The sequence below is a fragment of the Schistocerca piceifrons genome, chromosome 2, assembly GCF_021461385.2.
Source record: "Schistocerca piceifrons isolate TAMUIC-IGC-003096 chromosome 2, iqSchPice1.1, whole genome shotgun sequence".
Lineage (NCBI taxonomy): Eukaryota > Metazoa > Arthropoda > Insecta > Orthoptera > Acrididae > Schistocerca > Schistocerca piceifrons.
In genome coordinates, this window is record NC_060139.1 from 438,702,635 (window position 1) to 438,729,359 (window position 26,725).

Here is a 26,725-nt window from a genome sequence, read left to right on the forward strand (position 1 = left end):
TGAAACAGATGTTGTCCCGTCACTAAACCACTTTATTTTGCTCATCGCAGTCTTACAGTATGAGCGTTACTCGTTACTAATCATTAATGAATCCATGTAATAAAGTGAATGCTCTTACATTGCTGGTCAAAGTCTCCGTAGCCTACAAAAATTGTCTCTGGGATGCATCCGTGGGCAGCAGAAAGGTGGTGAAGGATTTTACTGGAAAAAGCTGTCGAAACATTCCACCAACTTTGGAAACCTATCAGTTATAACCAAACTATCCATAAAATTGCAACACCTTGAAGGAGAGCAAATAATGAAATTTTACTTATCGACCATACGCAGTGTAGTAGGAAAAATGCACGTTAAATTTGCAGGTTATTTGGCGTGTACAGCGTGCGAAATGCAGGGCTCAGAGGTGCCACGTCTGGTAGTGACGACGGCTCAAATCCGGCTGAGCGTGGTCGAGAGGTGTTAGGGTACGTCATTCCATGCTGCTTCGACGCTGTGCCAGGGTTCATCAGTCGTGTTGTTGTTGTTGTTGTTGTTGTTGTGGTCTTCAGTCCAGAAACTCCTTTGATGCAGCTCTCCATGCTACTCTATCCTGTGCAAGCTTCTTCATCTCCCAGTACCTGCTACAACCCACATCCTTCTCAATCTGCTTAGTGCATTCATCTCTTGGTCTCCCCCTAAGATTTTCACCTTCCACGCAACCCTCCAGTACTAAATTGGTAATCCCTTAATGCCTCAGAACATATCCTACCAACCGATCCCTTCCTCTAGTCAAGTTGTGCCACAAATTTCTCTTCTCCCCAATTCTATTCAATACCTCCTCACTAATTATGTGATCTACCCATCTAATCTTTAGCATTCTTTGTAGCACCACATTTCGAAAGCTTCTATTCTCTTCATGTCCAAACTATTTATCGTCCATGTTTCACTTCCATACAAATACTTTCAGAAACGAATTCCTGACACTTAAATCTATACTTGATGTTAACAAATTTCTCTTCTTCAGAAACGCATTCCTTGCCATTGCCAGTCTACATTTTATATCCTATCTACTTCGACCATCATCATTTTGCTCCCCAGATAGCAAAACTCATTTACTACGTTAAGTGTTTCATTACCTATTCTAATTCCCTCAGTATCACCCGACTTAATTCGACTACATTCCATTATCCTCGTTTTGCTTTTGTTGATGTTCATCTTATATCCTCCTTTCAAGACACTGTCTATTCCGTTCAGCTGCTCTTCCAAGTCCTTTGCTGTTTCTGACAGAATTACAATGTCATCGGCGAACCTCAAAATTTTTACTTCTTTTCCATGGATTTTAATACCTACTCCAATTCTTCTTTTGTTTCCTTTACTGCTTGCTCAATGTACAGATTGAATAAAATCATGGATATTCTATAACCCTGTCTCACTCCCTTCCCAACCACTCTTATAACAGCCATCTTGTTTCTGTACAAATTGTAAATAGCCTTTCGCTCCCTGTATTTTACCCCTGCTACCTTCAGAATTTGAAAGAGATTATTCCAGTCAACATCGTCAAAAGTTTTCTCTAGGTCTATAAATGCTAGAAACGTAGGCTTGCCTTTCTTTAATCTATCTTCTAAGGTAAGTCGTAGGGTCAGTATTGCCCCACGTGTTCCAATATTTCTACGGAATCCAAATCGATCTTCCCCGAGGTCAGCTTCTACCAGTTTTTCCACTGGTCTGTGAAGAATTCGCGTTAGTATTTTGCAGCCGTGACTTATTAAACTGATAGTTCTGAAATTTTCACATATGTCAACACCTGCTTCCTTTGGGATTGGAATTATTATATTCTTCTTGAAGTCTGTGGGTATTTCGCCTGTCTCATACATCTTGCTCACCAGATGGTAGAGTTTGGTCAGGACTGGCTCTCCCAAGGCCGTCAGTAGTTCTAATGGAATGTTGTCTACTCCAGGGGCCTTGTTTCGACTTAGGTCTTTCAGTGCTCTGTCAAACTCTTCACGCAGTATCGTATCTCCCATTTCATCCACATTCTCTTCCATTTCCGTAATATTGTCCTCAAGTACATTGCCCTTGTATAGACCCTCTATATACTCATTCCACCTCTCTTCTTTCCTTCTTGGCTTAGAACTGGGTTTCCATCTGAGCTCTTGATATTCATCCAGTGGCTCTCTTTTCTCCAAAGATCTCTTTAATTTTCGTGTAGGCAGAATCTATCTTACCCCTTGTGAGGTAAGCCTCTACATCCTTACATTTGTCCTCTAACCATCCCTGCTTAGCCATTTTGCACTACCTGTCGATCTCATTTTTGAGACGTTTGTATTTCTTTTTGCCTGCTTCATTTACTGCATTTTTATATTTTCTTCTTTCATTAATTAAATTCAATATCTTTTCTGTTATTCAAGGATTTCTACTAGCCCTCGTCTTTTTACCTACTTGATCCTCTGCTGCCTTCACTATTTCATCTCTCAAAGCTACCCATCCTCCTTCTACTGTATTTCTTTCCCCCATTCCTGTCAATCGTTCCCTAATGCTCTCCCTGAAACTCTCTACAACCTCTGGTTCTGTCAGTTTATCCAGATCCCATCTCCTTAAATTCCCACCTTTTTGTAGTTTCTTCATTTTTAATCTACAGTTCATAACCAATAGATTGTGGTCAGAGTCCACATCTGCCCCTGGAAATGTCTTACAATTTAAAACCTGGTTCCTAAATCTCTGTCTTGCCATTATATAATCTATCTGATACCTTATAGTATCTCCAGGCCTCTTCCAGGTATACAACCTTTTTTCGTGATTCTTAAACCAAGTGTTAGCTATGATGAAGTTATGCTCTGTACAAAATTCTACCAGGCGGCTTCCTCTTTCATTTCTTACCCCCATTCCATATTCACCTACTACGTTTCCTCCTCTTCCTTTTCCTACTATTGAATTCCAGTCACCCCTGACTATTAAATTTTCGTCTCCCTTCACTATCTGAATAATTTCTTTGATCTCATCATACATTTCATCAATCTCGCAGTCATCTGCAGAGCTTGGTGGCATATAAACTTGTTCTACTGTGGTAGGCCTGGGTTTCGTGTCTATCTTGGCCACAATAATGCGTTCTCTATGCTGATTGTAGTTGCTTATCCGCATTCCTACTTTCCTATTCATTATTAAACCTACTCCTGCATTACCCCTATTTGATTTTGTATTTATAACTCTGTATTCACCTGACCAAAAGTCGTCCTGCCACCGAACTTCACTAATTCCCACTGTATATAACTTTAACCTATCCATTTCCCTTTTTAAATTTTCTAACCAACCTACCCGATTATGGGATCTTGACATTCCACGTTCCGATCCGTAGAACGCCAGTTTTTCTTCCTCCTGATAACGACATCCTCTTGAGTAGTCCCCACCCAGAAATCCAAATGGGGGACTATTTTACCTCCGTAATATTTTACCCAAGAGGACGCCATCATCATTTAACCATACAGTGAAGCTGCATGCCCTCGGGAAAAATCACGGCTGTAGTTTCCCCTTGCTTTCTGCCGTTCGCAGTACCAGCACAGCAAGGCCGTTTTGGTTAGTGTTACAAAGCCAGATCAGTCAATCATCCAGACTGTTGCCCCTGCAACTACTGAAAAGGCTGCTGCCCCTCTTCAGGAACCACAAGTTTGTCTGGCCTGTCAACAGATACCCCTCCGTTGTGGTTGCACCTATGGTACGGCCATCCGTATCGCTGAGGCACACAAGCCTACCCACCAACGGCAAGGTCCATGGTTCATGGAGGGGTGGGGGGAGGGGGGAAGGGGAGTGCGAAGGGGGGGGGGGGGGGTTGTCATCAGTCGTAGTGGCTGGTAAACAGTGGCTCGCCTGTGTTTCAGCAACCTGGGCTGAGATGTTTTAGGTGTTTCAGAGATATGGGAAACATGCTGGCCAGAGGAATAGGCTCTCTATCAGGGTAGGTCAGGATAGAGGGGGCAACGCGCCTTTCTTACGCGACCGTTTTTGCCAAAACTGTACCGTAGCTAATATGACATGAGAGTTAAAGAGTCTAATCATATCAGAAGAATTAATCCCTGTGACTAATGAGATAAGTATCAATAAAAGTCATTGCCAGAACTTAATGAACGTAATTTACTTTTTTGTACTTAGTGCATGGTTCACACTGTGCTGAGCTGCAAGCAAGCAGGTGCAGTCAGATAAGGTAGGCAGCGACTCTCTATCTCTCTCCAATATAACTTGAAATATGGGGCTGGGAGAGGATCTTTGCGTCAAATATAAAACGAAGTGCAGTACTTAGATTGTTTCTGAGCACTTAAAGTAGTGAACGAAGTATATTTGAACGAGGCTTTTACGACGCAGTTCACATGCGATAAGTCAAATTTTTAGTAATACATTCATATTTTGTATATACAGATTATCATTCACGTAAGCACCACCATCTTCTTACCTGGGGAATATTGCAAAGCTAGGCCAGGTCGTTTGCTCTGTCCCACTACATAATATTCTACTGAACAGCATTAAATCATTGTCTGACCAATGTTGTGTCGATTTCAAGAGCAGCTATTGAATATCACAACTTTCAAGGACAAAATTAATACTCGTCCCCTTACAGTGGCCATCTACCTATAGAGGATATCGCTTCAGATCATCTTGAGAGCAACTTGTAGGGAAGCAGCATACTCACGCCTTATAAAATTCACATCAGTCTTTCCATTGTGTGCCAGCGTAGTCCGCTGTAACTAGCTCTGACGTCATAAATGTTGCGCAATACTTTAAAAATCAAGTAATTAACCTGAAACGTTTCTAGTATGTCAGGAGTAATACTAAATCAATATGTGTTGAATATCAGTTTAATAATTTAACCATTTTCGAAATTTGGCCGTTTCTCTGTAAAAATCATTGGCGCAACAGAAAAGAGCTAGAAACTTAAAAATTTATATTTAGATTCCTTTTGCACAATAATTTAGTAGAAACAGTATTCTGGATCTCACAAATTAAAATTTTAGTTGAAATTCATGGTTTTCTGGTTTTTGTCTTAGAAATTAAGGAAGCAAAATAGATTAAGTAGGCGAATAAATAAAGCTACGATGTTTAAATTTAAGTAGAAGGGAGATTCGCTATAATCATAAAAATGTGAGAAGTTTCAATTGAATAACTATAAAACTATAGCGATAGCGTATCTCCAAAGGGCAAGTTCAGAGCTCGTTTACTGCGTGTAGTGTAATTGAATTAATTCTCTCGCCCAAAATATTTGACTTAGCCACGTCAGACTTTCATTATGATTACTTACCTGTGTGCTGATTGCACATTTAAATTGAGAGCTTCATCGGCCATCAGCAAAGGAAGCAATGATTTATTCGATAACTTAAAGTGGTGCATTACTAGCCCAGCGGCTAGTCGGGAGACCAGATTTCATCAGGCGTTCCCTTAGCCGTCCGCACCGCGGCTTTATATGTAAGAACGCTGCGCGTGAAAGGAAGGCCCCAGTTCTCTCCAGATGCTGATTAGCGCGCCACCTGTGCCGGGAGTCGCGTTGCGTCCGTATCCTTGATATAAACAGCCTCGGATGCAGTAATAAGTTACTCAGGATACGCGTAACCATGAAATCGTTTTCGAGTGAAGTGTTAATTTTGGGATGACGTTAATGATCTATCTTCAGTTTGCGTATGTCGTATTTTCACGTGCCGCCGTAGGACAGACATTCTACCATTATTAGCGTGGCGTTTGATGAACATTATCATCAAATTATGGCGAGCGTTCACTTAAACATTTAATTTGAACAGTTATAGTTGCATCAGCGCATTAGACTCTGAACTGCTCTGGTAGTTGGATTGTGTGGATTATTTTTGGTTTGTGACTTTCAGAATATAGTGAACATTTTAGAGAGAATGGTTTTCTGATTATGAATCCCAGACAATCTCCTAATTCCTCAGAGCTATAAGTTGTAGCTATAAATGTATTTCTCAGATGAAGTGGGCACTAGGAATTCTAATTACAGGCTTCATGTTTTGCTAATCAGTTTCTGGTTGCCAATATTGTAGTTAGAGAGCCAGTGTTGAGAACAGCAAACAACAGCATTAAATAAATAATAGGAACATTAAGAATTATCCCACCCGCCACCCCACAAACTAGTACAATTAAGCAGACATCTGAATATCCATCATATTACACATGGATTTCGCACCATGTAAAGGCGCAAAAAATAGACTTTCATTTCTGGAATGACAAGATGTTACAATCTTTCTTTAAGTGATATTTTTGGAAGGTGACTGTCAACAGCCATGCTGTAACGTATAAAATGCATGTTTGACCTTTGTTGTTGTTGTTGTGGTCTTCAGTCCTGAGACTGGTTTGATGCAGCTCTCCATGCTACTCTATCCTGCGCAAGTTTCTTCATCTCCCAATAGGTACTGCAGCCTATATCCCTCTGAATCTGCTTAGTGTATTTATCTCTCGGTCTCCCTCTATGATTTTTACCCTCCACACTGCACTCCAATACTAAATTGGTGATCCCTTGATTCCTCAGAACATGTCCTACCAACCGATCCCTTCTTCTAGTCAAGTTGTGCCACAAACTCCTCCCCAATTCTATTCAATACCTCCTCATTAGTTATGTGCTCTACCCATCTAACCGTCAGCATTCCTCTGTAGCACCACATTTCGGAAGCTTCTATTCTCTTCTTGTCTAAACTATTTATCGCCCATGTTTCACTTCCATACATGGCTACACTCCATACAAATACTTTCAGAAACGACTTCCTGACACTTAAATCTATACTCGATCTTAACAAATTTCTCATCTTCAGAAACGCTTTCCTTGCCATTGCCAGTCTACATTTTATATCCTCTCTACTTCGACCATCATCAGTTATTTTGCTCCCCAAATAGCAAAACTCATTTACTACTTTAAGTGTCTCATTTCCTAATCTAACTCCCTCCGCGTCACCCGACTTAATTCGACTACATTCCATTACCCTCGTTTTGCTTTTGTTGATGTTCGTCTTATATCCTCCTTTCAAGACACTGTCCATTCCGCTCAACTGCTCTTCCAAGTCCGTTTCTGTCTCTGACAGAATTACAATGTCATCGGCGAACCTCAAAGTTTTTATTTCTTCTCCATGGATTTTAATATCTACTCCGAACTTTTCTTTTGTTTCCTTTACTGCTTGTTCAATATACAGATTGAATAGCATCGGGGAGAGGCTACAACCCTTTCTCACTCCCTTCCCAACCACTACTTTCCTTTCATGCCCCTCGACTCCTATAACTGCCATCTGGTTTCTGTACAAATTGTAAATAGCCTTTCGCACCCTGTATTTTACCCCTGCCACCTTCAGAATTTGAAAGAGAGTATTCCAGTCAACATTGTCAAAAGCTTTCTCTATGTCTACAAATGCTAGAAACGTAAGTTTGCCTTTCCTTAATCTATCTTCTAAGGCAAGTCGTAGGGTCAGTATTGCCCCACGTGTTCCAATATTGCTACGGAATCCTAATCGATCTTCCCCGAGGTCAGCTTCTACCAGTTTTTCCATTCGTCTGTGAAGAATTTGCGCTAGAATTTTGCAACCGTGACTTATTAAACTGATAGTTCGGTAATTTTCAAATATGTCTACACCTGCTTTCCTTGGGAATGGAATTATTATATTCTTCTTGAAGTCTGAGGGTATTTCGCCTGTCTCATACATCTTGCTCACCAGATGGTAGAGTTTGGTCAGGACTGGCTCTCCCAAGGCCGTCAGTAGTTCTAATGGAATGTTGTCTACTCCAGGGGCCTTGTTTCGACTTAGGTCTTTCAGTGCTCTGTCAAACTCTTCACGCAGAATCATATCTCCCATTTCATCTACATCCTCTTCCATTTCCGTAATATTGTCCTCAAGTACATTGCCCTTGTATAGACCCTCTATATACTCATTCCACCTCTCTTCTTTCCTTCTTGGCTTAGAACTGGGTTTCCATCTGAGCTCTTGATATTCATCGAGTGGCTCTCTTTTCTCCAAAGATCTCTTTAATTTTCGTGTAAGCAGAATCTATCTTACCCCTTGTGAGGTAAGCCTCTACATCCTTACATTTGTCCTCTAACCATCCCTGCTTAGCCATTTTGCACTACCTGTCGATCTCATTTTTGAGACGTTTGTATTTCTTTTTGCCTGCTTCATTTACTGCATTTTTATATTTTCTTCTTTCATTAATTAAACTCAATATCTTTTCTGTTATTCAAGAATTTCTACTAGCCCTCGTCTTTTTACCTACTTGATCCTCTGCTGCCTTCACTACTTCATCCCTCAGAGTTACACATTCTTCTTCTACTGTATTTATCCCCCGGCACCGGGCAGGCGACTTTCAAGTGCTATGTCTCCCCTGTATGAGAATGTACATAATGGATGAACGAGTATTTGACCGTATGCGGCTTTTATTTTAAATCCAAATATTGACTGGTTTGAGTCATGGACCATATTCACGGATAAGGGCTAAAACTGATTAAGCCACAACATTATATTTGTCATTATTTAAATATTGTTTAGAGCATGTCATGAATATGAGTATACTGCTCTGTGTGCACTTGTTATTAGCATATCTTCTTCTAGAAATCCTGTGCCGTATACTGATATTTATGACATTATTTAAGTAAAGACAAATGAAATGTTGTGGCTTAAACGGTTTAAATCCTTATCGGTGAAGAAGGTCCAAGACTGAATCCGGTCGGTATTTGGGTTTAAAATAAAAGTGGCTGACGGTCAGATACGCATTTTATACATTACTTTAAGGAGTAGTATGAAGCATTATGAAATCTACGGACAATCTGTAATTAATAACTATTTTGCATTGCTGTCACGATGTTAAAGTTATGTCCTGGAAAAGAAAAAACAAAACATAGAACACGTGACAGGTTAGAGATAAAAAATAATAATTGTAAAAATAAAATTAAAACATCATGCGTGAAGCACATGTCTGAATCTACAACTGTCATGAAGAACATTGTGAAATTTTCGTGTGCTACATTTGATTGTGTAATGTCTATAAGCTGTTTGCGTTTGAACACCTCGAGCTTCCCCAAAAAATGCATTAAGGCCAAAATGGGGCAAAGCATCGTCCACTAGAAATAAAGGAGCAGACGACATGCTGGTGATGATGCAGACTACGTGTTAAACAAATGCAATATTCTGAAGATTGAAACGCCCGAAACTGATTATGGCAATCAAATAAAAATTTTGAAGAATTTGTGGCCGGTTGAGGCCTCTCTTTACATTCATTGATTTAACAAATGCTATGGAGTTGTACATGATGCAGCGCGGATAAAATGAGATTTTAGGACTGTTGCTTGAGGCTGCGTGCGTGTCGGTGTGTGCAGGAGCGGCGGCTGATGCCCCACCGCCGCCGTGGACGACGCGAGCGCGGACCAGGCCACTGCGGCGGCGGCGGCTGCCGTGCCGCCTGCAGCAGCAGCAGCAGCAGCAGGGGCGGCCGTGGCGGCGCCGGCGACAGCGGCCAGCGCTCTGGCGCCGAAAGCGAGCGCGCCAGCGGCCAGGACAGTGGCGCCAGCAGCGCTGCAGACGCGCCGCGAGCTGCGCCGGCGTGCCTCCGCCTTCGAAGGCCGCCTCACTGTTGCAGCTGGTGAGTCAAGCTCCTTCTACTCTCACAGACTACCAGCGGCGCAGCCCAAATTGGCAGTTAACAGTTTATTGACATTATCTTAATCTCAAGAAACCGCAGATAATTGCGAAATGGACAATAGGGCTGTACTAAATTTACCGAAAGTTCGAAACAGCCTACTATTGTGTACACAGCCTATGTGTTATTCCGAATTACGATGTGAAGTTCCTTCGGACATGAATCCGTGTTCGACGGGACAGGCACTGTGGCGATACAGCCGTCATGACATACATGGAGTGTATTCGCAGTTGTGAATACCCTCTTACATTGTAATTCAGAATAGCACTACTACTGCAATATCGTATTTGTCTGACGACACCAGGCAAGCGACTTTCAAGTAAAACGCCTCCCCTGTATGGGAATATGCATAATGGATGTAAGAGGACAGGTCGCAGACACATGGTGGACGACATATGGACGTTTGGGTCTTGGTGTGAGTCGTGCTCTTGTAGCCAAACAGTACAGCTCACTAACGTTAAATCACAGTAAGACTCAATTTTTACAGTTTCTAACACAGAATTCGACAAAACCTGACGTTTTAATCTCGCAGAATGGGCGTATGATTAGTGAAACTGAACAGTTCAAATTCCTAGGTGTTCAGATAGATAGTGAGCTGTCGTGGAAAGCCTACGTTCAGGATCTTGCTCAAAGACTTAATACTGCCATTTTCACTATTCGAACGGTATCGAAAGTGAGTGATACTTCGACACGTAAATTAGTCTACTTTGCTTATTTTCATTCACTTATGTCGTATGGTATTATGTTTTGGGGTAACTCATCCCATTTTAGAAGGATATTTTTGGCTCAGAAACGGGCGGTTCGGGCAATAAGTGGTGTGAGTTCACGAACCTCTTGTCGACCTCTGTTCATGAGTCTGGGTATTTAGACATTGGCCTCTCAATATGTATATTCCTTATTGTCGTTTCTTGTTACCAATATTAGTTTATTTCCAACAATAAGGAGCTTTCACTCGGTTAATACTCGGCAGAAATCAAACCTGCATTTGGATCGGACTTCCTTAACTCTTGTGCAAAAAGGTGCGCTGCATCCATTTTCAATAAGCTGCCACTCGGATCCAAAAATCTTAGCAGTAATCCACGCGCTTTCAAATCGAAACTGAAGAGTTTCCTCATGGGTCACTCCTTCTATTCTGTCGAGGAGTTCCTTGAAAAATTAAGCTGATTCTCATTGTATTGCTGATAGCGTTTGCTTAAAGTTATGGACTGATTTTCTTTCAGGTTCATGAACATTTATTTTATCTGTTATTACTTTTATGTTGGAAGTTCATGTACTGACACGTTCCATGACCTTGGAGATTTGCTCCTCAATTTGGTCCTGCGGAACTTGACATGTAAATAAATAAATAAAACCAGTGCCTGTCTTCTACATCGCGCCTCATTTGTCTCACATTTCGACGTTTTTCGTCGACTACAGTTACACACATACCAGTGTTCCAGATACGCGGCCGGCCGGAGTGGCCGTGCGGTTCTTGGCGCTGCAGTCTGGAACCGCGAGACCGCTGCGGTCGCAGGTTCGAATCCTGCCTCGGGCATGGATGTTTGTGGTGTCCTTAGGTTACTTAGGTTTAAGTAGTTCTATGTTCTAGGGGACTGATGACCTCAGAAGGTAAGTCCCATAGTGCTCAGAGCCATTTGAACCATTTGAACCAGATACGCGTCCACCAAGGACTAAGATTTTTATAGCCTACTATTGCGCCGTGTTCCCCACAATGTGATGGAGACCAAACATCCCTCCATCAAGTGGCCCTTCCACCTTACGAATGTCCGGCCAACCACATAGTCAACAGGAATTTTGCCACGAAACAGCGACTGCACAACATTGGTTTATCGGATTCCCCTCTTTGTCTCCTTTGCCAGCAACTGAACAGTGATGATCACCGTCTGACAAGCGCCTCTTCGCAACATGTCTGGCGCTTCGTGCAGCATATCATTGCCTGCTATCTCCGTGTGCCAACAGACAGGATCGAAAGGCGAATGTTTCTGTACCTGGACGACAAACATTTTCCTGTCGCCAAATATCATGCCATTACGTGGGTCAATAGGGGTGGGGATCTAAATCCCGCACCGACATCTGGAGGTATTTGCAAACTCTCTTCGAGGAGTCTTTGTTAAATCTCCACTAAGTTCGGCGGTGCCTGCAGCTGAGGGCACATGTCCCCAATCACGGCGGTGTCTGAGTTTAAGCTGCCTATGATCGATTCTACCTCCGACTTCCGCGGTTGGGAGAACGCGTCATAGATGCGCGGATTTTATTTATTTCTTTCTTTTCTTTTTCTTTTCTCTTTTCTCTTTCCCTTTCCCTAGTACATAATTTTCTTTGTATGTCGATGACGTATGTTCCCCATAATTTCATAATAATAGTGAAGATTACAAAAACAATGAAAATAAATAAACAACAACAAAGCATTCCACTTCTATTGATTCCTGTGTCTCCCACTTTCCAGTGCTCCATAGGCTCGGTGGTGGTGAGGGGGACATTGCGGTCAGACCTCGGATTCCGACCCCTACCCTCTCTGCCCCCTGAGTCCGCATCAGTCCACTACTAACAGAAAAGAAAAAAAAATTGATAAGGCGACGGCTCGCGATAAGCGGGAAATCCGGGTTCGATTAACAGCCTCGCACAAATTTTCATTGTCGTTATTCCATTATACAGGGTGGTCCATTCATCATGACCGGGCGAAATATCTACGAAAAAACTACAAAGAACGAAACTTGCCTAGATTGAAGGGGGAAACCAGGTGGCGCTACGGTTGGTCGGCTAGATGGCGCTGCCATAGGTCAAACGGATATCAACTGCGTTTTTTAAAAATAGGAACCCCCATTTTTATTACATATTCGTGTTGTGCGTAAAGAAATATGAATGTTTTAGTTGAACCACTTTTTTCGCTTTGTGATAAACGGCGCTGTAATAGTCACAAACATATGGCTCACAATTGTAGACGAACTGTTGGTAACAGGTAGATTTTCAAATCAAAATACAGAACATAGGTACGTTTGAACATTTTATTTCGGTTGTTCTAATATGATACATGTACCTTTGTGAATTTATCATTTCTGAGAACGCATGCTGTTACTGCATGATTACCTGTAAATACCACTTTAATGCAATAAATGCTCAAAATGATGTCCGTCAACCTCAATGCATTTGGCAATACGTGTAACGACATTCCTCTCAACAGCGAGTATTTCGCCTTCCGTAATGTTCGCACATGCAGGGACATTGCGCTAACGCATGTTGTCAGGTGTTGTCGGTGGATCACGATATCAAATATCCTTCAACTTTCCCCACAGAAAGAAATTCGGGGACGTCAGAAGCAGTGACCGTGCGTGCCATGGTATGGTGCTTCGACGACCAATCCACCTGTCATGAAATATTGTATTCAATACCGCTTCAACCGCACTCAAGCTACGTGCTGGACATCCATCATGTTGGAAGTACATCGCCATTCTGTCATGCAGTGAAACAACTTGTAGTAACATCGGTAGAACATTACGTAGGAAATCAGCATACATTGCACCATTTAGATTGCCATCGATAAAATGGGGGCCAATTATCCTGCCTCCCGTAATGCCGCACCGTAAATTAACCCGCCAAGGTCACTGATGTTCCACTTGTCGCAGCCATCGTAGATTTTCCGTTGCCCAATTGTGCATATTATGCCGGTTTACGTTACCGCTGTTGGTGAATGACGCTTCGCCGCTAAATAGAACGTGTGCAAAAAATCTGTCATCGCCCCGTACCTTCTCTTGTGCCCAGTGGCAGAACTGTACACGACGTTCAAAGTCGTCGCCATGCAGTTCCTGGTGCATAGAAATGTGGTACGGGTGCAATCGACGTTGATGTAGCATTCTCAACACCGACGTTTTTGAGATTCCCGATTCTCCCGCAATTTGTGTGCTACTGATATGCGCGACAGCAGCTAAAATACCTACTTGGGCATCATCGTTTGTTGCAGGTCGTGGTTGACGTTTCATATGTGGCTGAACACTTCCTATTTCCTTAAATAACGTAACTATCCGGCGAACGGTCCAGACACGTGGATGATGTTGTCCAGGATGCCGAGCAGCATATACAGGGTGTCACAAAAAGGTACGGCCAAACTTTCAGGAACCATTCCTCACACACAAATAAAGAAAAGATGTTATGTGGACATGTGTCCGGAAACGCTTAATTTCCATGTTAGAGCTCATTTTAGTTTCGTCAGTATGTGCTGTACTTCCTCGATTCACCGTCAGTTGGCCCAATTGAAGGAAGGTAATGTTGACTTCGGTGCTTGTGTTGACATGCTAGTACAGTACTAGCATGAAGCACATCAGTAGGTAGCATCAACAGGTTAGTGTTCATCGCGAACGTGGTTTTGCAATCAGTGCAATGTTTACAAATGCGGAGTTGGCAGATGCTCATTTGGTGTGTGGATTAGCACGGGGCAATAGCCGTGGCACGGTACGTTTGTATCGAGACAGATTTCCAGAACGAAGGTGTCCCGACAGGAAGACGTTCGAAGCAATTGATCGGCGTCTTAGGGAGCACGGAACATTCCAGCCTATGACTCGCGACTGGGGAAGACCTAGAACGACGAGGACACCTGCAATGGATGAGGCAATTCTTCGTGCAGTTGACGATAACCCTAATGTCAGCGTCAGAGAAGTTGCTGCTGTACAAGGTAACGTTGACCACGTCACTGTATGGAGAGTGCTACGGGAGAACCAGTTCTTTCCGTACCATGTACAGCGTGTGCAGGCACTATCAGCAGCTGATTGGCCTCCACGGGTACACTTCTGCGAATGGTTCATCCACCAATGTGACAATCCTCATTTCAGTGCAAATGTTCTCTTTACGGATGAGGCTTCAATCCAGCGTGATCAAATTGTAAATTTTCACAATCAACATGTGTGGGCTGACAAGAATCCGCACGCAATTGTGCAATCACGTCATCAACACATATTTTCTGTGAACGTCTGGGCAGGCATTGTTGGTGATGTCTTGATTAGGCCCCATGTTCTTCCACCTACGCTCAATGGAGCACGTTATCATGATTTCATGCGGGATAGTCTACCTGTGCTGCTAGAACACGTGCCTTTACAAGTGCGACACAACATGTGGTTCATGCACGATGGAGCTCCTGCACATTTCAGTCGAAGTGTTCGTACGCTTCTCAACAACAGATTCGGTGACCTATGGATTGGTAGAGGCGGACCAATTCCATGGCCTCCACGCTCTCCTGACCTCAACCCTCTTCACTTTCATTTATGGGGGCATTTGAAAGCTCTTGTCTACGCAACCCCGGTACCAAATGTAGAGACACTTCGTGCACGTATTGTGGACGGCTGTGATACAATACGCCATTCTCCAGGGCTGTATCAGCGCATCAGGGATTCAATGCGACGGAGGGTGGATGCATGTATCCTCGCTAACGGAGGACATTTTGAACATTTCCTGTAACAAAGTATTTGAAGTCACGCTGGTACGTTCTGTTGCTGTGTGTTTCCATTCCATGATTAATGTGATTTGAAGATAAGTAATAAAATGAGCGCTAACATGGACAGTAAGCGTTTCCGGACACGTGTCCACATAACATATTTTCTTTCTTTGTGTGTGAGGAATGTTTCCTGAAAGTTTGGCCGTGCCTTTTTGTAACACCCTGTATAGCACACGCCCGTTTGACATTTTGCTCACAATAGCCATACTTCAACACGATATCGACCTTTTCCGCAATTGGTAAACGGTCCATTTTAACACAAGTAACGTTGCGAGGTGCGGGGGACTAGCAGTGTATTTAACACTAAATTCTTCTAGAATCTACATATGTAAATGATGCTCTAAGCCCCCCCTATTCTAACTCCGACTTTTGCTGTTGCACATGGATTAAAAAAATACGCGAACTGACTCTAATCAACCCTGCCAGTGGAGTAGAAAAGAGTTTGGCACCTGCAATAATTTAATTTGATAAATAAGTTAAATAAACGAAGGTTTCATTAACGTAGTGAGAAATGATAGGGTTGCTCTACCGATTAACAGAATGAAAGTTCTGTCCAAAATAACAATATGATTTATTAAGACTAAACACAAAATAATAAACAAAAACACATGAAACATTTACAATACATCAAATTGGCTCAAATTGGATACTCAAACAAACGCTGTGAAGGTGAAGTTGTCCCTAAACTAGATTGTGAGGATTATGACGAAATGGTATGTGGAGCCAATTCCTTGCCACTCAAATCTTGAGAGAGACACACAGCTAACCCAACATTAATTGCTGCTACATTAGTGAGAACTCAGACGATGAACACCCAAGACAGAACAAAGTTAGAGAAACACGAACAGGCGCGCTCTGCTTAGCTCTGATTATCACCTAGGAAAATCCCTATCTGCCGGTGCAGCGGACATACATTACCAAACTGTCTTCTTAACTGCAAGAACACGATCTGGCGTACCGGAGGCGATGGCTGGTTTCTTCGATATCCCGTCGTGGTGTTGATAATGTCGCGAGTATAGCCCGAAACTAATTATCCTAGTCTGGTTGTTCCAGACTAAAGACTTCCTAGCAATACAAATGCGCCTCTGAGGGAGACGAAGAAGGCTCGCCACACAATCAAGCGAAGTCACACTGTAACTCCGATTGTCTACTTTAGCCAAAACTGCTCAAGACAGACAACATAGGCCGCTTGTATGCAGAACGCTCAATTGCCAACTGTACTCGGAAAGTTAAGTTGAAGTCGAAACTTCAGCAACTTCGTCAAACAGTTACAATTAAATAAAAGTATATTAGACAGCCAATGGAAGGCCGGCTGTCCAAAGCGGCGAAGGCTCAGTCTTGTATCCTACTCCGACCGAAAGGCGAGAGCCGACTACCCCTAGAGCACCCGTACAGGCCGAACACCGAACATTCCCGCCCCCACGACAGTGGCCGTGGTTAAACGTTCCAATCAGCAACTCGAAAACCGGCGGAAAATTCCACTCTATTACCAGAGCACTACCATTCCACCAATGGAGATTCTTGGCGCCAATTTCTGCGCTGAAATTTGCTACGTCACGGAGCTATGCCCTGAGCAAGCCAATCATAGTTACTATTTTGAAGAAAGCGCGGGAATTTTCCCGCCACAACTGCCTGGGTACACAAGTCATCCCCACGCCTCGCTGGTAGCCCGCCAGAAAGTGTTTTCGCTAAGTTTCTGCGAAGTAACGGAACCTCTAGCCCAGCCGCTACTTCAGGCCCCTCCGGGCGTGTCTTTTGACAATGTCGGCGTCTGGAAAGCATTCACTCAACTCCCTCACACCCGTTGGCTTACCCTTTCAGGATCAGCAAAGCCCGCCTGTCACCGGACCACCTGGGTGACGAGAGATGCTGCGTGGGAAGTCCGCGTGTGAAGGAATAGCAACTTTTCACCACATGCAATTAGAGAGGAAAATCGTAAGATAGAAATATGAGAGGGGGCTCATGCCACCTCTCAACATATCATGAAGCAAATACCGTCCGCACTGGCGGAATGTTACGTGATACCACATACTTCTACGTTTGTGACTATTGCAGCACCATCTATCACATAGCTATAAAAGTGTTCCAACTACAACATTCAAATTTCTTTAAGTACTATAGGAATATGTAATAAAAATGGGGGTTCCTATTTTTAAAAAAACGCAGTTGATATCCGTTTGACCTATGGCAGCGCCATCTAGCGGACCAACCATAGCGCCATCTGGTTTCCCCCTTCAAGCTAGACAAGTTTCGTTCTGTGTAGTTTTTTCGTTTGATGCTTATTTCGTGAGATATTTGTAGCAGTCACTATCAATGGACCACCCTGTATAGCTGTTGGTAGTCCACACTCGCAACTGGGAATATCTTTCATGTATTTCATGATGGCTGTAGTCGGCGCAGTGGTTGTTCCATCGGAAATGCACAGCTGCAGATCGTCACCAACGTGTGTTTCTTCCGACATTGCATAATAATTGTAGTACAATATACTGACTTATATGAAATTTAGAACAAAAGTGCAATGGTTGATCTAAAAGAGCATAATAATAATTATTATTATAATAAGAGTTGTGGCTGGTTATTTGCAGCTAATATCAGAAGTCCTAGCAGGTCTGTGATGACCGGATACCGGTGGTGAGTGCCGAGGCTGTCGTCTCGAGATGTGTGCTACTAGGTACCTGCACACCACGATTGCTTGAGGCAGACTCGCCTTCGACCCTACGCTCGCTGAAAAGGAAGTACTGTTGCTAGTGTGGAATTTGCGGAGAAGGTAATGGCTCGCAATCTGAGGAGATGGATGCGATACAATTTTATCAATCTGTATAGCCCCCTAGTTATGCTACACAGTGCTTGAGACTGCTCACACAACGATAGAGACTAACAATAGTGTCAGTGTCTAGAAATGGATTAAAAAATGATTAATTCCTAGTCACAATCTGAACATGAAGTGCTACTTTCATTGGTGTTCGCGAGGGATACTGAGGTATAACCCCTCCTCTTTCCTCAGTGCCGTGAATGAATTGTGAAAGAAATACAGTAGAAGACGAATGGGTAGCTCTGAGGGATGAAGTAGTGAAGGCAGCAGAGGATCAAGTAGGTAAAAAGACGAGGGCTAATAGAAATCCTTGGTTAACAGAAGAAATACTGAATTTAATTGATGAAAGGAGAAAATACAAAAATGTAGTAAATGAAGCAGGCAAAAAGGAATACAAACGTCTCAAAAATGAGATCGACAGGAACTGCAAAATGGCCTAGCAGGGATGGCTAGAGAACAAACGTAAGGATGTAGAGGCTTATCTCACTAGGGGCAAGATAGATACTGCATACAGGAAAATTAAAGAGACCTTTGGAGAAAAGAGAACCACTTGCATGAATATCAGGAGCTCAGATGGAAGCCCAGTTCTAAGCAAAGAAGGGAAAGCAGAAAGGCGGAAGGAGTATATAGAGGGTCTATACAAGGGCGAAGTTCTTGAGGGCAATATTATACAAATGGAAGAGAATGTAGACGAAGATGAAATGGGAGATATGATACTGCGTGAAGAGTTTGACAGAGCACTGAAAGACCTAAGTCGAAACAAGGCCCCAGGAGTAGACAACATTCCATTGGAACTACTGACGGCCTTGGGAGAGCCAGTCCTGCCCAAACTCTACCATCTGGTGAGCAAGATGTATGAGACAGGCGAAATACCCTCAGACTTCAAGAAGAATATAATAATTCCAATCCCAAAGAAAGCAGGTGTTGACAGATGTGAAAATTACCGAACTATCAGTTTAATAAGTCATGGCTGCAAAATACTAACGCGAAATCTTTACAGACGAATGGAAAAACTGGTAGAAGCCGACCTCGGCGAAGATCAGTTTGGATTCCGCATAAATGTTGGAACACGTGAGGCAATACTGACCTTACGACTTGCCTTAGAAGATAGATTAAGGAAAGGCAAACTTACGTTTCTAGCATTTGTAGACTTAGAAAAAGCTTTTGACAATGTTGACCGGAATACCCTCTTTCAAATTCTAAAGGTGGCAGGGGTAAAATACAAGGTGCGAAAGGCTATTTACAATTTGTACAGAAACCAGATGGCTGTTATAAGAGTCGAGGGGCATGAAAGGGAAGCAGCGGTTGGGAAGGGAGTGAGACAGAGTTGTAGCCTATCCCCGATGTTATTCAATCTGTATATTGAGCAAGCAGTAAAGGAAACAAAAGAAAAATTCGGAGTAGGAGAAGAAATAAAAACGTTGAGGTTCGCCGATGACATTGTAATTTTGTCAGAGACAGCAAAGGACTTGGAAGAGCAGTTGAACGGAATGGATAATGTCTTGAAAGGAAGATATAAGATGAACATCAACAAAAGCAAAACGAGGATAATGGAATGCAGTCGAATTATGTCGGGTGATGCTGAGGGAATTAGATTAGGAAATGAGACACTTAAAGTAGTAAAGGAGTTTTGCTTTTTGGGGAGCAAAATAACTGATGATGGTCGAAGTAGAGAGGATATGAAATGTAGACTGGCAATAGCAAGGAAAGCGTTTCTGAAGAAGAGAAATTTGTTAACATCGAGTATAGATTTAAGTGTGAGGAAGTCGTTTCTCAAAGTATTTGTAATGAGTGTAGCATGGACGATAAATAGTTTGGACAAGAAGAGAATAGAAGCTTTCGAAATGTGGTGCTACAGAAGAATGCTGAAGATTAGATGGGTAGATCACCTAACTAATGAGGAGGTATTGAATGGAATTGGGGAGAAGAGGAGTTTGTGGCACATCTTGACAAGATGAAGGGGGCCGGTTGGTAGGACATGTTCTGAGGCATCAAGGGATCACAAATTTAGCATTTGAGGGCAGCGTGGAGGGTAAAAATCGTAGAGGGAGACCAAGAGATGAATACACTAAGCAGATTCAGAAGGATGTAGGTTGCAATAAGTACTGGGAGATGAAGAAGCTTGCACAAGATAGAGTAGTATGGAGAGCTGCATCAAACCAGTCTCAGGACTGAAGACAACAACAACAAAATGTCTGTTGTGTATCCGACCATGCTAACTCTTATGAAATGATGTGAATAATAAAACTCCTGTCACATAGGGTATAGAGGCTGCTGAAATTACATTCTCATCCGACGCACGGATCACCAAATGTGACTGATGAATCCTCACTTCCTAAGCGAGACGATGTGGACTGTGACCAAATTTCCCGACCAGACAACTTTATTTTGGTTTTCTGCGGTTTTCCTTGGGAGGTGTGGGGATAGTTCCTCAGACAAAAAATCGGCTTATTGTCTCCCTGGCCGTTTCCCTATTTCTAATAACCTTTTCGTAGATGGGGCGTTAAAACCTTAGCGTCCTCCTTCGCTACAAAAGACACTTTGAGGGATTCTGTTGACTCCCATGGTTTCAGACATACTCATACTTATCACTGTTGTGGAACCATGCATACCACGACTCAACTGTCACGAAGACTGTCCTCCAAGCTTCATACCGAACGAGGTGGGGCAGTGGTCAGCAGAATGGACTCGCATTCGGGAGGACGATGTTTCAAATCCACAACCGGCCGTCCAGATTTAGGTTTTCTGTCATTTCCCTAAATCGCTCCAGGTAAATGGCAGGATGGCTCCTTTGAAAGGGCCGGCCGTTTTCCTTCACCATCCTTGAAACAATCCGAGATCCTGCTCCGTCTCTAATGATCTCGATGTCGATGGGATATTACACCCTAATCTTCCTTCTTTCCAAGGTCCGAGTTACCGGTGGCGGTGTTCCTGCGCCCGCTCCAATCTGTTTCTGGGACGTACAGTTATAGACAAGTGCGCATCTGGGGCCCCAACAGCGAATAGTCAGTTCTCGATAACTGTCTGCTCACCAGTTGTCGTTGTCCAACATTGAATTTGCTGGTGATCTGCTCTGCCTCACCCTGCCTATACGCTGCTAGAACCCATGACAGTCAGCGGAAACCCAGAGACGCTCTGGCCCACGGCAGTTGACTCTGATGATGGCTGTCTTCAGTCAACGTAGATACTCTCTAAACAGCCTCAGCACGGTGTCTCGTGACAGAACACACCACTCTCCCACTCGTTGCCGGGTTTCTTGACCTTGGAGGCGCCTCTTCTGAATCAAATAGCCCCTCAACTGCGCCCAAGAGACTGAGGAAAAATCCCTGGAATTACCGGGAATCGATCCCAGTCCTCTCCATAGCTGCCAAACATCCTGACCACTGAGCTACAGAAGTGGACAGTCACAGAGTGTTTTAGCATTAAATTTCCCAGAGTATGCTTTAGTCAAGCAACATACCACTATCTCATTCACATCTCGTGGAATGACAGCGCCGGGATTATCAGAGAAATACGAGTCAGTGTGGGAAATTATATTAGGACGCTCCGTCACTCTCCGTATTGTATCTAACGCAGTTTATTACACTTTTATTTATTTATCCATTGCTGTATCATTAAACCAGTTGCCTTGTTGTCTAAAACGGACTGCGATCTGCGTATTTTCGCTGAAAAATTTGCAACATACAAATTCTCAGTTTTTTAAATCGTTTTATAGCTGAATTACTTAAAAAGAACTTTATAGTGAGCATTAACTAAACATAATCGGAAAATAAACGCTAACAATCAAAGTTGATAATACAAACTGACTACCAAATGAATAGAAAACAAAAGAAGAAAAGCTAACCTATATATTCCCACTATCAGCCCACCGGGTATGTGAGTGTCTTAGAAGAAACTTCAGGTATGTTCACACTCCAGCAGTGTCTTCCTCCTAGAGACAGTAGCAATGACTGCATCTACTGTTAGTGCAACTGTGTCTGCCACTGGTATATTCCTTCAAATCGGTACAGTTCCTGAATGGTTTCTAACTTACGATTACAAATACCACACACTCTACATTTCTTGTATTTTCTAAATCATGTTACACATGAAAAGCATTCTACATTAAAAATACTACTGCTTAATCAACGCTTAAGATTCAGATAAGCGTTTGGGTTCCATATGCAACATTGCATGTGGTGGCACACCAGGACATTATGCAGAGTTTGTAGATTCTGCTTAATATTTTATTTTTGTATATAAGCTTACTTCGGCTTTATTGTTTTCATCAGTAGATCTGCAAACAAACGTATTTCTTCATATTTTATATAATATATACAGGTTTTTCACATTGGGTGTTGTACAGACGTCCTGATGTTGTATATTGACATGTGTAAACTTGGAGTAAACTACGACTGATGTCCGTAGTTGTTGAATGTACTGTTTTTCAGTAACTTTTAAAGTTCAAGTTTGACATCTAGCTGTTTACTCAAAGATATTTATGTTGTTGCGGATCGTGTATCTATGAGGTAGTTATTGACGTATTTGTAATCTCTGGTCGTTTACTTATATATTATCCCTACATAACCAAAACACCAGAGATTAAAAACTCATCAATAACAATTTCCATAGATACATGACCCACAACAACATATGTATCTTTGACTAAACAGTCCGCCCCGATAGCTGAGTGGTCAGCGCGACGGACTGTCATATCAAGGAGCCCTGAGTGGTCAGCGCGGTGACTGTCATGCCAAGGGGCCCGTGTGCGACTCCAGGCTAGGTCAGATTTTTCTCCGCTCAGGGACTGGGCTTTGTGTTGTCTCTATCATCATCTCATCCCCATCGACAGGCCGGAGTGGCGTCAACTCAAAGGACTTGCACCAGGCGACAGATCTGTTCGACGGGAGGCCCTAGCCACACGACATTTCCATTTTTTTTAGTAAACAACTAGCTGTTAAACTTTAATTTCTACGACTGTCAAGTTTATTAATAAAAACGCATTAAATATACATGCAACATTAAATCATCGAACAGCTTTAAAACGTAACTGAAAAAATATTACATCCAACAACTACGGACAGCAGTAATAATTTACTCAAAATTGATGTATGTCCGTCTACGACGTCAGTACGTGAGTACAACATCCAATGCAAAAAACTTTACAAATTACATAGTGTGTTAAATATCAATAAATGGGATTGTTTGGAGATATATTGATGAAAGCAATAAAGCCGAAACAAGCTTATACAGAAAAATAAAAATGTTAAAATGTGTGTGAATTCTTAAGGGACCAAACTGCTGAGGTCGTCGGTCCCTAGACTACTTAATCTAACTTATGCTAAGAACAACACACGCACCCATGCCAGAGAAAGGACTCGAACCTCCGGCGGGAGGGGCCGCGCAATCCGTGACATGGCGTCTCAAACCGCGCGGTCACTCCGCGCGGCAATAGAATATGAAGCAGCACACGGTCTACTGATTCTCTCCGCAATGTCGTACTGTGACATAACAGATGCCACAACTCTCATAATAAAGACACTTATTGCTTGTGTTTTTGGCGACTTCTTGTCCGCCTAGTCAAGCGCCTTCAAAAACAGGGTTTTGTACCCAGAAGAGTGGGGAATAATATAGTTTATTGGAATCCTGAATAATTCCAACCTGCCTTCATAAAAAACTTGTTGCACTACTTATTGAACCCCCTCGTATTTAACATTTACGAAATCTGACAGCTACGACCAAAAGGAAGACGCCCGTTCATTTGTCGTTTGGTGATCCAAATTCTAATGATAGCGTAAATAATAAAATAAATATCCTAATTCTGATTTTTATATTTTATCAGCGTGTCATTTCCTTCAAAAATAATTTAATGAGCTGGTGCTTCCAACATTCTGTTATAAAGTGGAAGTTGAAGTGAGCCGTCATGGTGCCGCTGAAATACGTCTGTAAAACTGTCCGCCGGTGAACGAAGTTAGAACTTACATATTCTTAAATAAGAATATGTAACACAGATTTCGTGAAGTTTAACACTACTTCCGAAAGCTACCCGTGGATTTTCAAATGGAACTGAACGTAGCGATAACTCCCAGTACAGAAACTCTGAAGCGCGATGCGCCGACCACATGCACCGTTTTGTGAAGGGTCAGATTTGACAACCACAAGGGACTACTGATAGTTTGCCTTAGTTGTTTTTGCATAAGCGGAAGCACCCACAGCCTTCCTCTGAGACCATTTACAGCGAGCGCCAAGTTTAAATTGCCGGCAGGCCGTTCACCGCGGCAGTTTACGAGTCACTGCCAAGCAAACGCCTTGTTTGTTTCAGGGACATAACCGTCCTTCATGAGTGAGGTTATATGGCGCACAGGGGCCATTTCAGTTATGGGGGGCTCGTACTTTGGAGGACACAAAACCTATTTTACGTGATTGTGTATTATACGCATTCTCCTACTACCTGTGTGGCCTTTTGTTATGCGGGTTACGAAGATTGAAACACTGCGAACAAATCAGAAATGAAAGCTCAAGCGTTCCTTTTCTTAATTTAAAGTAATCGTTTCTCGACTGCAGTAATGAATAACAGCTGTTCTTCATGGAAAGGCCGATAGCGAATCACTATAAAAGTAAATGACTTCCCGATGTGTTATACTGTTTTCACCTGAAACCTTAGCACCTATACACCTTCCGCGGTAAATCTTTCAGTGGTTAATAACAAAGCCACCTATGCTATATTTAAGTGACTCTTGCCGTTCTAGAGCAATGAGTTTAAACGATGAGCCCTAAAAGTGGATGATCACTCAAGTCGAACTGGCCATTTTTAAGACAATGGTCTTTCTATTAATGGACATTCCGTAAACTAATTTTTTTCTGCACACGATGCGAATGGTCCAAAATACTGCCTCCCGCTCTCCCCTTATGTCGAACAATACAATATATCGGATTCCTTCATTTGTTACTCCACCACTGACAAACTTTTTCGTATACAAAGCATCCAGGTTTTTAGACGTCCATTACACTATCATTGCCGCCAACGCTCAAAAATTTGGACAAATTACGTTCCATCTTGCTTTCGTATTGTTTGAGATTCTGAGCCGAATATCTAAGCAGGTGTAGGTATAACGTTACATATTTTCTTTTGTTTCTTACCGCACTTTGTTGCCTGGTGTTCTTTGTATTGCAGCACATCTCTTATGATATTTAATTTATTCTGTATGTGTTGCTTACAACACAACTTAGGAAATCAGTATGGGGAACTTGCTTAAAAGATGACGATTTAACTCTGTTTTGAAATTGCATCGTCCTTCCTCTAAAAGCATTAACTCGGTCTTTCTGTGGTAAACATTTTAAAAAATGGCTCTGAGCACTATGGGACTTAACAGCTGAGGGTATCAGTCCCCTAGAACTTAGAACTAATTAAAACTAACTAACCTAAGGACATCACACACATCCATCCCCGAGGCAGGATTCGAACCTGCGACCGTAACGTTTGCGCGGTTCCAGACTGAAGGGCCTAGAACCGCTCGGGTAAACATTAAAGTTACAGTCCTTGTATATATGGACTGGGCAATGAATTGCCCTTTGTAGGTGGCTCATATTCTCTTGTAAAATTCCTTGGCCGTCAGAGATGATCGTAGTTTTTAAGCAGTTATCTGGTCCTATTTTAATGCTGTAGTTGGCTTCTGTTTTCCATTGTCTGACAGTGTCTTCAGTATAGATATTAAAAAGTGTAATCGATAAGCTACCCCATTGCCTCACAAACTCTGATAATTGTTACAGTTCCAGTATTTTTTCTACCTGTGTTTACTAGGAGTTTTGTTTCTTGGTAATTTGTTAGTAACTTCCTCATAATGCATGGGATACCCTCGTTTTCTAAAGCACTGCGTAAAATATGTCAGCTGATCCGGTCGAAAACTTCCTTGTAGTCTACAAAACCAATGTGTATTCTTATGTTAAATTTCTCTTCCTTCCTTTGGTAGTTCTAGGCTTCAATATTTCTTCAACACGTGGGCGATCATTATCGTTCTGGAAAATTGTTACCGTTTGCGTTCAGGGAGAGATACCACATTGCTCCACCTCCCCCTCTCCATATCCCTGATGCAGTGGTTGCCCTTAAAAGCGGCCAAAACTTAAAGCAACTCAGATTGACCATCACTCCAAATGACGGCCACCTAGGGAAGAGGCCGCATCACTGCTTGCGTGGCGTCAGAGTAAACAGCCAAGCCAAGGACCGAGGCAAAGCAATAAATTGCAAAATTATGAGCGACAATCTGTAACTAACAGTTGCACGTAACTTAGTGTTCAACATGCAGGTGCTATTTTATGCCTCTAAAGACAGTTTTCCATATGTGACTTTGCATGCTTTCCCGACAGATCTGTTGCAAATACGCTTCTCGAGTTTGCCGCCGGATCGTATTGTGTAACTCGCACAATATTTCATCGCTGCAACTGCTCTGCTACATCGGATGTTGGTAGCTGAGGCTGTCCCTGCTGCAAGGTGCGACAGCAGCAGCGACCACCAGTTGCATCGATGAAGTATTGTGCGAGTTACAATACGATCCGCTGGCAAACCCGAGAAACGTATTTGCAGTTTTCCATATAATTATAAAATAGCACAGCACCTCTCTAGTACCTCAGACACTTGTGAGGACTAGGTAAGCCATCTTGCAGGTTTGCCCTGCTGGATGCCAGAAAAACGGTAAAAGTTTCTTCCAGAGGAAGCAGAGGGTGAAGTTTAGACATTTGGGTTTTAAAAATGCAGATAAAATGTTCAGCTATCCATTTGAAGCAGGCTGAAAGGGTGCTATGTAAACAAGGGAGAT

At 42.6% G+C, this 26,725-nt stretch overlaps 1 protein-coding gene and 1 long non-coding RNA gene across 2 annotated transcripts in view; both read left to right on the forward strand.

Annotated features, from left to right (window-relative positions):
- The window catches only part of LOC124777739, a 618,986-nt gene extending 609,558 nt beyond the window's left edge, over positions 1 to 9,428 (forward strand). Inside the window, exon 4 of the long non-coding RNA XR_007015774.1 lies at positions 9,320 to 9,428. This is a non-coding gene — a long non-coding RNA (uncharacterized LOC124777739). The remainder of the gene's footprint in view (positions 1 to 9,319) is intronic.
- A 98-nt stretch (positions 9,429 to 9,526) lies between these two features.
- LOC124776745 (bcl-2-related ovarian killer protein) overlaps positions 9,527 to 26,725 on the forward strand; it is a 337,246-nt gene continuing 320,047 nt past the window's right edge. The window contains exon 1 of the mRNA XM_047251870.1: positions 9,527 to 9,582. The gene's annotated coding sequence lies outside the window, so the exon portion shown is untranslated. The remainder of the gene's footprint in view (positions 9,583 to 26,725) is intronic.